At 48.4% G+C, this 12,704-nt stretch overlaps 1 long non-coding RNA gene across 1 annotated transcript; it reads right to left on the bottom strand.

Annotated features, from left to right (window-relative positions):
• Positions 1-10,850: 10,850 nt before the first annotated feature.
• Positions 10,851-11,698, bottom strand: LOC146206413 (uncharacterized). Its single transcript, XR_014703261.1, has 2 exons — positions 11,464-11,698; positions 10,851-10,975 (listed from the first exon to the last, which is right to left on the bottom strand). It is a non-coding gene; the product is annotated as an uncharacterized LOC146206413 (long non-coding RNA).
• Between the last annotated feature and the right edge of the window lie 1,006 nt (positions 11,699-12,704).

The following is a 12,704-nucleotide window of genomic DNA, read 5'->3' as shown; positions in this document are numbered from 1 at the left end:
TGCCATCTAACCATCGCGTTCGCTGCCTACCCCTTCTCCGGCGACCCTCAACCTTTCCCAACATCAAATCTTTCTCCAGCGACTCCTCTCTTCTCATCAGATGACCAAAGTAGCTGAGCTTTAACTTTAGAATTTGACCCTCCAATGAGCAGTCAGGGTTTATGGTCGACAATATCGACTGATTTGATCTTCTGGCAGTCCAAGGAACTCTTAAGAGTCTTCGCCAGCACCACAATTCAAACGCGTCAATTCTTCGGCGGTCAGCCTTTTTCACAGTCCAACTCTCGCATCCATACATCACAACTGGAAAGACCATAGCACGGGTTATACGGATCTTGGTTGGCAGACTAATGTCTCTGCTCTTTACTAGGCGGTCAAGGCTAACCATTGCTCTCTTTCCCAGAAGCAGGCGTCTCCTAATTTCATGGCTGCAGTCTCCTTCCGAGGTAATCTTGGCGCCCAAGAAGAGAAAATCTGTCACAGCTTCCACTTCTTGTCCATTGATGCTCCAGGACTTGATAGGGCAAGACGCCATGATCTTCGTCTTTTTAATGTTCAGTTTAAGCCCAAACTTCTCACTCTCTTCTTGTACGCGCATCAGAAGTCTCTTGAGTTCCACTTCACTTTCTGCCATTAAAGTGGTATCATCCGCATATCTAAGGTTGTTGATACGTTTTCCAGCAATCTTCACTCCAGCTGAAGACTCGTCCAGACCGGCCTTCCTCATGATGCACTCTGCATATAGGTTAAATAGGCAGGGCGACAGTATGCAGCCTTGCCTCACCCCTTTCTCAATCGGAAACCAATCAGTAAGACCATGCCCAGTTCTGACTGTGGCCTCTTGCCCTTCATACAGGTTCCTGAGGAGACAGATGAGGTGAATTGGAACTCCCATCTCTCGGAGAGCTTGCCACAATCTGCTGTGATCTACGCAGTCAAACGCTTTCGCATAATCAATAAAGCAGAAGTAAATGGGTTTCTGGAACTCTCTTGCTTTTTCCATGATCCAGCGAAGGTTGGCAATTTGGTCTCTAGTTCCTCTGCCCTTGCGAAACCCAGCTTGCACGTCCGGAAGCTCCCGATCCACATACTGCTGCAGCCTACCTTGCAGGATTTTTAACATCACCTTGCTAGCATGCGAAATAAGCGCGATCGTGCGGTAGTTGGAACAATCTTTGGCACTGCCTTTCTTTGGAATGGGGATGTAAACTGACCTCCTCCAATCCTGTGGCCACTGCAGGGTTGTCCAAATCTTTTGACATAATGTATGTAGTGTGTTAACAGCGTCGTGGTTGAGGTTTTGAAGCAACTCAGCTGGAATACCATCAATTCCGCTTGCTTTGTTCTTAGCAAGGCTGGCTAAGGCCCATTCAACTTCACTCTTCAGGATGCCCGGCTCGAGATCAGTAATCACAACCGTCCTATGTTGGGATTGCACATCCGGGTCTATACGGATCTTGGTTGGCAGACTAATGTCTGCTCTTTACTAGGCGGTCAAGGCTAACCATTGCTCTCTTTCCCAGAAGCAGGCGTCTCCTAATTTCATGGCTGCAGTCTCCTTCCGAGGTAATCTTGGCGACACAAGAACAGAAAATCTGTCACAGCTTCCACTTCTTGTCCATTGATGCTCCAGGACTTGATAGGGCAAGACGCCATGATCTTCGTCTTTTTAATGTTCAGCTTAAGCCCAAACTTCTCACTCTCTTCTTGTACGCGCATCAGAAGTCTCTTGAGTTCCACTTCACTTTCTGCCATTAAAGTGGTATCATCCGCATATCTAAGGTTGTTGATACGTTTTCCAGCAATCTTCACTCCAGCTGAAGACTCGCCCAGACCGGCCTTCCTCATGATGCACTCTGTATATAGGTTAAATAGGCAGGGCGACAGTATGCAGCCTTGCCTCACCCCTTTCTCAATCGGAAACCAATCAGTAAGACCATGCCCAGTTCTGACTGTGGCCTCTTGCCCTTCATAAAGGTTCCTGAGGAGACAGATGAGGTGAATTGGAACTCCCATCTTTTGGAGAGCTTGCCACAATCTGCTGTGATCTACGCAGTCAAACGCTTTCGCATAATCAATAAAGCAGAAGTAAATGGGTTTCTGGAACTCTCTTGCTTTTTCCATGATCCAGCGAAGGTTGGCAATTTGGTCTCTAGTTCCTCTGCCCTTACGAAACCCAGCTTGCACGTCCGGAAGCTCCCGATCCACATACTGCTGCAGCCTACCTTGCAGGATTTTTAACATCACCTTGCTAGCATGCGAAATAAGCGCGATCGTGCGGTAGTTGGAACAATCTTTGGCACTGCCTTTCTTTGGAATGGGGATGTAAACTGACCTCCTCCAATCCTGTGGCCACTGCAGGGTTGTCCAAATCTTTTGACATAATGTATTCAGTGTGTTAACAGCGTCGTGGTTGAGGTTTTGAAGCAACTCAGCAGGAATACCATCAATTCCGCTAGCTTTGTTCTTAGCAAGGCTGGCTAAGGCCCATTCAACTTCACTCTTCAGGATGCCCGGCTCGAGATCAGCAATTACAACCGTCCTTAGTTGGGTTTGCACATCCGGGTCCTTCTTGTACAGTTCTTCTGTGTATTCCTGCCACCTCTTCTTTATCTCTGAGGCTTCAGTGAGGTCCTTGCCTCGTTTGTCCTTTATCACGCCCAGCTTAGCACAGAAGCTTCCTTTGATATCTTTGATTGTCTTATACAGAGCTCTTGTGTTCCTTAATTGGCTGTTGTCCTCAACTGCTTGACACTGTATGTTCAGGAAGGCATTCTTATCTCTCCTTGCTATTTTCTGAAAATCCGCATTGAGAACCTTGTATCTTTCTCTTTCCCCCATACCTTTTGCCATCCTCCTTTCCTCAGCTATTTGCAAAGCCTCTTCAGATAACCAGTTTGCTTTTTTGCATTTCTTTTGCTTTGGAACTACCTTAGTAGCAACTTCTTGTATTATATCACGAACATCAGTGTATACGTGTTGTATCAGTGTATACGTATCGGTGTATACGTGAATATAATTGGGATATTCTGACCAGATGTGTGCCCGAGTAAGTTGTTTGAGTCCACTAATTGGTACCATTGATTTCTTTAGTATTCCGGGAACACGAAGGTGCACCAAAGGTTTATCCATCGTCCATGGTGGTTGGGTGGGACGATATGGGAGGGCATATCCTGTCGATACTTGCGACTGATGGCAGCGGAGTGCACTTGTAAAACTGCAGTCCGGCCTCTCATCCAGAATCTTGCTGAGTGGGTGAAAACGGTGTCTTGTAAGTGCTCGTAAATATACACGAAGTGGTTCGTGTGACAAGTATATGGACATTGGGCGAGAATGTGCCTCTTCAATTGTGCCTTTGTTAGAGGTGCATCTGGGCAGTCCAAGGCAGTCCATGGTGAAAACCTTTCATGAAGGTAAGGCGGTTCTCATCTTTGATGACAAGAGGCCAGGGAAATTGTACCCGAAGTGGCTCGAGCCGGCGGTAGTGAAAAAGAGATACCGCGAGCATAGTACATATGAGTGACGGTCACCGCATGCTACTGCATGCAAATAAGCTGCATCCCTACATCGGCAAGGTAGACTCAGTGAGAGTCATATTTCTGGATGACAGCGACTTTGGGGAAGTCGAGTATACTCCGCGGGGGTTTGTTCCCAATTTTGCAGAGATCGCTCTGCCACTGACACGCCTAACGGGGAAAGGCATACCGAATAAGATACCGTGGCCAGATAATGCGCACAAAGCCTCCAGAGCCTTGAAGAAAGCTCTATGCGAGGCTGTTTCGCTGACCACTCCAAACTCGCGAAAGCCGTATCTGCTTTTTACGTCGGACGCGTCGGCAGCAGCTACCGGTACCTGTTTGGCGCAGCTTTCTGACGACGACACGAAGGCGCCCATGCCCTTCACCAGTCACAAGTTCACCCTAGTGCCAACGCTATGGGCAGCATTCGAAAGGGAGGCTTGCGCCGTAATATGGGCGTTAAAGAAATTTGAGACGTGGATGTTCGCTGCCACCATAACCGCTGTCACTGAGCACAATCCTCTCTCATTCCTTGTGGGTAGTGTGCCCCAAAGTGCGAAGCTTACACGCTGGGCTCTTGCGCTCCAGGGCTAAAATGTGGCCATTGAGCATCGCCGAGGAGTCGCGATCACACTAATGCAGATGCCTTGTCTGAAATCCCCAACGCTTGTTGGAACAGGCCACCGGCTGACATCCCGCAGTGACCGCTAGGGACAGTGGGCGAGGGAATGGTGCGCGAGCAACAAACTGGAATCGTTGGACTTGAAAACTGCACGCCAAGGCCGAACTGAGTGATCCTGTGGACCATCTGTGTACGTCTATTTCTTTTCATATCATTTGTTTGTGAATGTGTGTGACGAAGAGTCGCGCAGCGAGGCTTACCAGCTTTCTTAGATGGCGTGAGCTTCAGCTTTTTTTTTATTGGTTTGCCTCGGCTTATCTTTTGGTAGATTATTCAAGTCTTGGTGGGAAGGTGTAAAATCCGGCGCGTTGCCGTTTGGTTTTCTTTGACATGCTTGGCTGTGAAGGAATGTCTCGGCTGGGTGCCGTAGTGCGAACTGCGCGTCACATTGGTCTCTTTTCCGACACTTAGTACCAAGAAGGAGACCATTAGTTCAAGAACGCAGGCTCTTCGTTCGGAGCCCTGTCACACTCTTCCCTTTGCTACAGGAGACGGGAAAGAGCAGGCCAGCGGCCCCCCGCGGACCCGTCGCCCGAGTGAGGACGGCCGGAGGCCATAAATCCCGCGAGAAGGGTCTGGCTTTCGTCCCGCTGCATAACGTGTAGCTTACTAGTACAGCAACATAAGTAAGCGAATCGGTCGGACAGGCTGCGACAAGTAGCACACATATGCACTTGCGGGAAAGAGAAGCTACAGTTATTTTATTTTTACGTGTGGAAAGGGGCGCGCTCTCGGCTCATCTCTGGAGCGCGGGACGGCTCGCGAGTGTTTTTTTCTGTGGCTACTCCTTGCGAAATGGCGCTCTCGCTGGCCGAGCGCTTGGAGTAGGTGTTACTTTGGAACTGGCGCAAGAGGCGCCAGCTCGACTTCGGGGACGCGGAGTCCCTTGTCGCTCTGTTTAGCGGTCGGCGCGGCCGACCGCGGCTTCATTTCCTTTGTCATAACTCTTATACCACCTCTTGTTTTATTTGTATAAAGTGCTCCGGTTGTTTATCAAGTTGCTCCACCAACTTACTGGCTTGCTCCCACCATCCAGTCAACCATAAACACCGAACCGAAAACTTTACTGTTACAATTTAAGCTATTTAATCGATGTTAAGCTGAAAGCCCACTGCACGTGGTATTCAAAATTCTAAAGAGTGTTTCTGTCGTGACGCTGGGACTAAGTCGACCCGGCCTTCACTTGGTAGCGTGCAGAGACTCGGGGTTGATGAAGGATTGAATCTTCGAAGTTGGTAAAATATATACAAGCAGGTTTAATGGCACTTTGAGAAAACTTATTTACATGATTATTTACACGAAAAAGAAGGGTACATCAGCAAAATGGCAAGCGTTAAGAGTTCATAGCGAGAAGCGACTGGATGAGCCGTTTACCCAGGGCTCAGAGCGACATTTCGTGCTCTGCAGCGTCCTTAAAACCCCCTATGTCCAGCCCCTCTCTGAAGATGCTGACCAACCAAATCCAGGGCACGCCCCTCAGATATCGGCATCCAATCGAACACATCACTGCACTGATGGTCTGAAGCACTGACTGGCCCGGCATTGTTTCGTTGGGCCTGGTCACTTGTTGGCGGGAAAAGCTTGGGAACGGCGAGGAGGTACATTTCTATTCTTCAGCCAAGAATCGATAGGCTGGTTCCGGCAAGTGTATTTACTTCTCAGAAACCCAAGTGCACGTGCGCGCCGCATACGGCTCCCAGCATTGTCCCTTTCCAACAATTGCAAATCTTTCCTGCATTCCCAGGAAATCCTCTAATGGCCGTAATCACCTTGCTCCTTTCTTGTCCTGTACGTCAGCGGACGTGTCACTCTGTCGCCTCCTTTGGACAATAGGCATTCCTTACTTGACCATAGCGCTTCTCGACGGGAAGGGTGAACAATTGAACGAAAGCACTTCTGGCTATTTCCCGCAGGGGGACATTTCTTTGTGTTTTTCTACACGTTCTCTTGACAGGGTCAATTTGGCATTTGCAGGGTGTCCACAAAGCAAAACAGGCTTACAAAACAGGATTCCTGGAAACAGGCTCACTTAGAGCCATTGTACCAACACCACATATCCACAGCACTTATCCATGCCCACAGGCGAACAATAGAGCGCGCAAGTGCGGATGATGCACGGTCGTAACAGCCTCCTCCCCCGCCAGAAGAGTCTCGGAGGGCAGCAGTCGCAGCTGCTGCATGAAGAGACGACTTAATGGCCTGCACACGAATGCTTGAAGCTCGCTGTTGCTTGTCGCGTCGTCTTGATTGTCGTAGGTCAAATTGCTCGAGCTGTCTGAAACTCAACCACATGTCGAAGCAAGCACTCAGCTCCCGTCTGAAGAGACCAGGTTAAAAGAAAACTGTCTTTGTTGTTCGAGAAAAGCCCACTCTCAAGACGTTCAGGACCCACGTATTCCTAGAAAACCAAACGTGCTGCTTTACATAGTCACACATATACAAGCGCACGAAAAAAAAAAACCTGATTATCAATTTGGATACATGGTGAGGAACATCTCGGACCGCTTAGAAAGAGCGGCTAAGCGCGTCCGCATTCCCATTTAACTTCCCCTTTTTGTATCTTATTTCAAAATTGTACTGCTGTAAAATCAAGCTCCACCTAAGAAGGCGACTGTTCTTCGATGTCGCAGTTTGCAGCCAAGCCAGGGGACAATGGTCCGTCTCTACGGTGAATTTGGCCCCTCCAAGATAGCACTGCAATTTTTGAATGGCCCATACAATGCAAGCGCACTCTTTCTCTGACGCGCAATAAGCTCTCTCTCTAGAACTCAGTTTTCTGCTCAGGTAGAGCACGGGGTGCTCATTACCGTCGTCATCTCTCTGGCAGAGAACAGCACCTAACCCTCGATCACTGGCATCACACTGGACCGTGAATTCTCGGCCATAGTCTGGAGCTCGCAATACCGGACGGCTAATCAGCACAGCCTTCAGGTTTACGAAGGAGGCTTCCTTTTGTTCGTCCCAGACTACATTTGTCGGTTCTGTCTTGCGGAGAGCGTCGGCCAGAGGGCTAGCCAAAGCTGAATAGTTAGGGACGTAGTGATTGTAGTACCCAGTCAGACCCAGGAATGCTCGAATTTCCGTCTTCGTGCTCGGCCGCGGGTAGTCTGCTACCGCAGAAATCTTAATCTCGCTGGGTTTCCTGAAACCTTGACCTACATTGTGACCCAAGTAGTCCACGGTCGCCCTTGCCAGACAACATTTCTCGGCCTTTACGGTTAGTCCAGCTTGACGCAAAAGGCTCAGTACAGCTCTTAGATGTACCATATGGTCCGCCCATGAGTCGGAAAAAACCGCAATGTCGTCTAAATAAGGCACCGCGAATGTTTCACACCCCTTTAAAACCCTATCCATGAGTCGGGAAAAACAAAATGGAGCATTTTTGAGCCCGAAACTCATCATTGTTGGCTGGTAGCTGCCCGTCGGAGTGACGAAAGCCGCGTATCTGCTGGCGCGTTCAGTGAGCGGTACTTGCCAGTATCCTCGAGTAAGGTCCAGTGTAGTCACATATGCCGCTCTACTGACCTGTTCTACTCTCTCCTCAATATTCGGAATAGGATACACTTGATCCCTGGTGAGAGAATTTAGCTTTCGGTAGTCTACCACAGGCCTAGGGTCTTTACCTGGAGCTTCTACTAAGATCATAGGCGAAGCATAATCGCTTTCCGAGGGTTTTATTACTCCCAATTCCAGCATGCGAGTTACTTCCCTATCCAGAATTTCTCTTTGCCTTGGAGAGAATCGGTAGCACCTTGATCGCACTGGCACGTCTGAAGTCAGCTCAATATCGTGCTCAGTCAAATCAGTCCTGCCTGGCCTGTCCACGAAGCAGGCCTCAAACTCTGTTATTATTTCGCCCAGATCGGACAGCTGGGATTTCTTTAGTTCTCCTCTCCGCTCCGTCTTTCTGAGAAGCTCCTGAGCGTTGCTTCCTTTTCCGCTGAGGCAAATCAAGTTGTCCCCCATCTCCTCGGGAAGGTTTAACGTTAGATTTACCACGGCTTCCCTCTGCACATAAGGCTTCATAAGATTGCAATGATAAATGCGCACTGCTTTACGCCTACCGGGAATTTTCACTGCGTAGTTAGTGTTAGAAAGCTTTGCAACGACTTCAGCCGGTCCTTCCCACTGTACTTCGAGCTTATTCTGCCTTGAACCTCTCAGCAACATCACCTGGTCCCCAATACAAAACGTCCTTTGTCGGGCTGACTTATCATAGTACACTTTGGAACGAGCCTGGGCTGACTTCATGCTGGCCTCAACGAGTTCCTTAGTGTTATGTAAGCGATTCAAGAGGTTCAGAATGAATTCTACTACTGTTGGGTCTTCTCCGCGCCCCTCCCAGGCTTCGCGCACCATTCGCAAAGGTGAGCGCAGGGACCTTCCGTACACCAACTCGGCTGGGCTAAATCCAGTGGATTCGTGCGGCACTGACCGCAAAGCGAAAAGCGCTGCAGGCAGGCAGGTATCCCATTCGCGCTTGTTTTCATAGCACAGTCCCCTCAGGACTCGTTTGAGAACAGAGTGCCATCTTTCTACGCTGTTGCTCTGCGGATGATGGATCGAGCTATGCACTACCTTAATGCCGCATCGCTCGAGAAATGAGGTGGTGAGGACACTCGTGAAAACGCTACCCTGATCACTTTGGACCTCGGAAGGGAATCCAACTCGTGCAAACACTGACAGCAGCGAATCCACTACACTCTCGGACGTCACCTCGCGCAGCGGAACAGCCTCTGGAAACTTTGTGGCTGGGCATAACATAGTGAGGATATAACGGTACCCTGACTCTGTCACAGGAAGTGGCCCAACTACATCTATTACTAACCGGTGAAACGGCTCGGTAATGATTGGTACTAACACCATCGGAGCTTTCCACTTATCTTGCGCCTTTCCAACCCGCTGGCACGTGTCGCATGACCGTACAAAATTTTCCGTGTCCTTAAAACATCCAGGCCAATAGTATTCTTGCAACAGCCTCTGCTTTGTTTTCCTTATTCCAAGGTGACATGACCACGAGCTGCCATGGGAAAGTCGCAGTAAGTCTCCGCGGTACTTTTGGGGAACGACTAATTGGTCCCGCTCTACTCCGCGCTTATCCTTGAATAAGCGATACAGCACTCCCTTTCTCATCACAAAAGAAATGTTCTTTGCTGTCTTAGTGGCGCGGTGGCGCTCTCTTATCTCCTGTATCTTGGGATCATTGGCTTGCTCCATAGCTAAGTCCTCTCGAGTTCCACTTAAAAGTCTCGTGAGATTACTAGACACTGGCGGCAAGAGGTTACTCTCAAGAACGTCCTCATTCCGCGTCTCATCAAGCTCACTTTCAAGTAGACTTATCTGAGATGCCTCGCTCTCAAAGCTTTCTGACCTGCTATCTTCCGCATCTACCACTGTTTTAACTGCCGTTTCCTCCGCTGTGGATTCTTCTGGAATGAGCAGTGTAGCTAGTTCTCGCGCCTTTGAACGTGTTAAGGCTTGCACAACTCTGTCTCCGAAAAGGATGCCCCTCTTTCGCAGTAGCATGTCCGATTTGTTGGAGAACAAATACGGATAGCACTTAGGAAGCTTTCCTGAAACGGCAGCCTCGGTTGTCAACTTGCCGAAAGGGCCCTCGATGACCACGTTCGCGATTGGCAAGCACACACTCTGTTCCTCCACTACCTGGCGGATCCACGCACACTGTCCTGTATAGTCGGAAGGCGACACATACGCCGGATGGACAACATCCATCGTTGCGGCCGAATCGCGCAGTACCTTGCAAGGCTTCCCGTTGACTACTAGGTCATGTAGGTAGGGTTCTAAAAGCTGCATATTTTCATTGCAGTCACTGACATACGAGAAACCAATCTTTTCTTTCCGGCAGTTGACGGCAATGTGACCCTGCTCATTACACCTAAAGCATGTGAGCGGCTTCCTAGCCTCACCCTTACAAAAATGCATGTAGGGTTTCTATAGAAATTCGAAAGCGTTGTGTCAATACACGCTGTTGAAAGTCTGTTGATAATCGGCAACATCTTGGATGATGCAGTGTTGACCTCTTGTTGAGCGCTTATGAAATAGTGGCCCATGTGTTTCTTAAGAGCGCTTTTGGAATTCGCGCAACTGAAATTCTGTTGATTTCAGGCTCAAATGCTTCAGAAACTCTGCAAGTGACGCTTTTTGATTTTCTGCTACCTTTCCACTCCTGAACAACAGAAAATAGTACACGACCATCGGTTTGCCAGGAGCAGACACGGGGTGATTTTCATTAATGCAAAAGTAGTACAGTACATCTCCTAGCTGCGATAAGTCACCACATTCTATGTTCTGCCCGACCAATCAACAATCCTGTCTGATCAGTGCTGGTTAATGATAAGCATAGTGAGGCATAAAAGAACAAAACAGATCTTGATCTTTTAAGCCCCATTATACTTACTCACTCATTAACCTACACTAAACTGACTAAATTGTTGATTGATCGAGCAGAACATAGAATGTGTTGACTGACCGCAGCAAGGATATGTGCTGTTCTACTTTTGCATTAATGTAAACCACCTCGTGCCTGCTCCCGGCTAACCGTTGATCACGCAGCATTTTCTGTTAATCCGCAGCGGAAAGGGAACACAGAATAAAAAATGCGCGTTAATGAGAAAGAAAAAATATGCATCTTTGGTGAACCCATAACATGAGCTGGGCTGTTTATTTGCTTTATTTCAATTCATATGCAAGGTATGACGCCAGGCTATTCTTTGCGTAAAACGCTGATACGTCCGGGAACTCCTCGCATGTGATGCTGAAATAAACAATATAAATCATAATTAAGTTGCGGTATATACTAACTTAAAAATAGAGGAAAGGCATTTGTGCGCTGCTCCACGTCATAGCTCAAGAAATTTCTTGTCTAAAATGAGTTGTCACTGTCTTTCACTGCTTAGACGGCATCGACCGCCGCTTCCACAGCTCGGCAGCACTGCCACATCGTTCATTTCTCCCTGATAAACAATATATGCTGCCGTCAAAGATCCTATTGTGAATATAAATAGCAAAGTGCAAGTCACAAGCATTACTACCCAGAAAACTTGAAGCAGAATTACCAACTATAGGCACCAAAATGAGTGGAAACAAAAACAAACACTGCAAAAATGGTGGAGCTGCACAGATTCAATAATCCACAATGTGTGACAGAGGCATATTATGATCTCGATAATGTGTCCGTCTCAGCGCGAGTAGCGTATCGAAAGAGTACAGCACTGTGCCGAACAATCCGTCAAAAACGGTCACCTTGTAAAAGAAAGAAAATGTCGCCATCCCAACTGGCGTTCCATCGGCCCCAGCGTCCGCGTTAGAGACAAGCCTGGTTCTCTCTCTCTCCCTCCTTTTTTTCCGACGAGGCTGGCTTGCCTGCTAGAAATATTTACATGCTCGCTTCCCCTTGTAGCACACACTGTACAAGACTGGCACAAACACGAATAGGAAAAAGTAAAACTCTCACCAAAGTGCAGACGCTCCCTCCGCCCGTGCTGGCTTTTCGCCCAGAATCCAAAACGCCTGCGACTGTTGAACTTCTTAAACACGTCCTCCTTGCGCAGAAGCTGCCACCCAAGAGCGGATTCCTCCGAAGACTTAAATGCGTACGTTCGCGCTCAAATTTGAACAAAACGATCTTCGTGATAATCACCAGCGAAAAACCTACATACGGTGCTTCGCTCACAGTGCAAGATGCGACCACGGTGGCGGGAAAACGCCAACTGAACTGGCACATCGCCGCACTCAGCGTACCCGCGTCCGCGTGCAAAGAAAACAGGGCGCGGAAGAACAGCTTCGGTGAAAAGGGGGAGCCGCCGCCCCCGCTGCGCGAGCTATGCTGCAGCCAAGGTCATCTCCGTGAAGACAAACCACGGAGAAGGCAGAGAGCAGAGACCCAGAGGGAGCAACCCCTCCCCCCCTCCCCCTTTTTCCCCCCAGCCGACAGGAAGTAACTCTCGACCCTCCGGACATGCTGGCGCCGTTCGCGGCACGGGGGAAAGATGGGTGTGGACAGTAGCAAGGCAGTGGCCGAATGCTTCTTTGAAAAGACGAGTCGCGGATAGAAGACGCGTGTAATCCTATTTTTTTTTTCTTTTTATTTCATACGCGAATGTTTTTGCTATGCGTGTTAACTCTATAGTATGCGTGGGATCAATCCGTCATTATTAGAACCCCTCAATGTTTAAAGTGACTTCATTTTAGCATGGTGTCCACTTTAAGAAAGGAAGGAAAAGAAAAAAATAACAGTTAAATTCTCCAAAGACATACAGGATTCCAATACAGACTGCACCTCATTTTGCGGCAAAAGCTACGGGCAAAAATACCTAGGCTTGGGCAGAATGTCAGACCCTGAAGCATATATATAGTGAACTTTGCAACTGGTTTAAAAAAGCTTTGTCCTGCCCTACATGGTAGGTTCAATCTAGGATCCTGTTTGTTAGTATGATGACTCACTGAACTTGTTTTATGATAAATATAAAATATGTCCTACCACT

The sequence above is a fragment of the Amblyomma maculatum genome, chromosome 1, assembly GCF_055883805.1.
Source record: "Amblyomma maculatum isolate TAMU_Amacu chromosome 1, ASM5588380v1, whole genome shotgun sequence".
Classification (NCBI taxonomy): domain Eukaryota; kingdom Metazoa; phylum Arthropoda; class Arachnida; order Ixodida; family Ixodidae; genus Amblyomma; species Amblyomma maculatum.
This window is presented reverse-complemented; position numbering and strand designations above follow the sequence as displayed.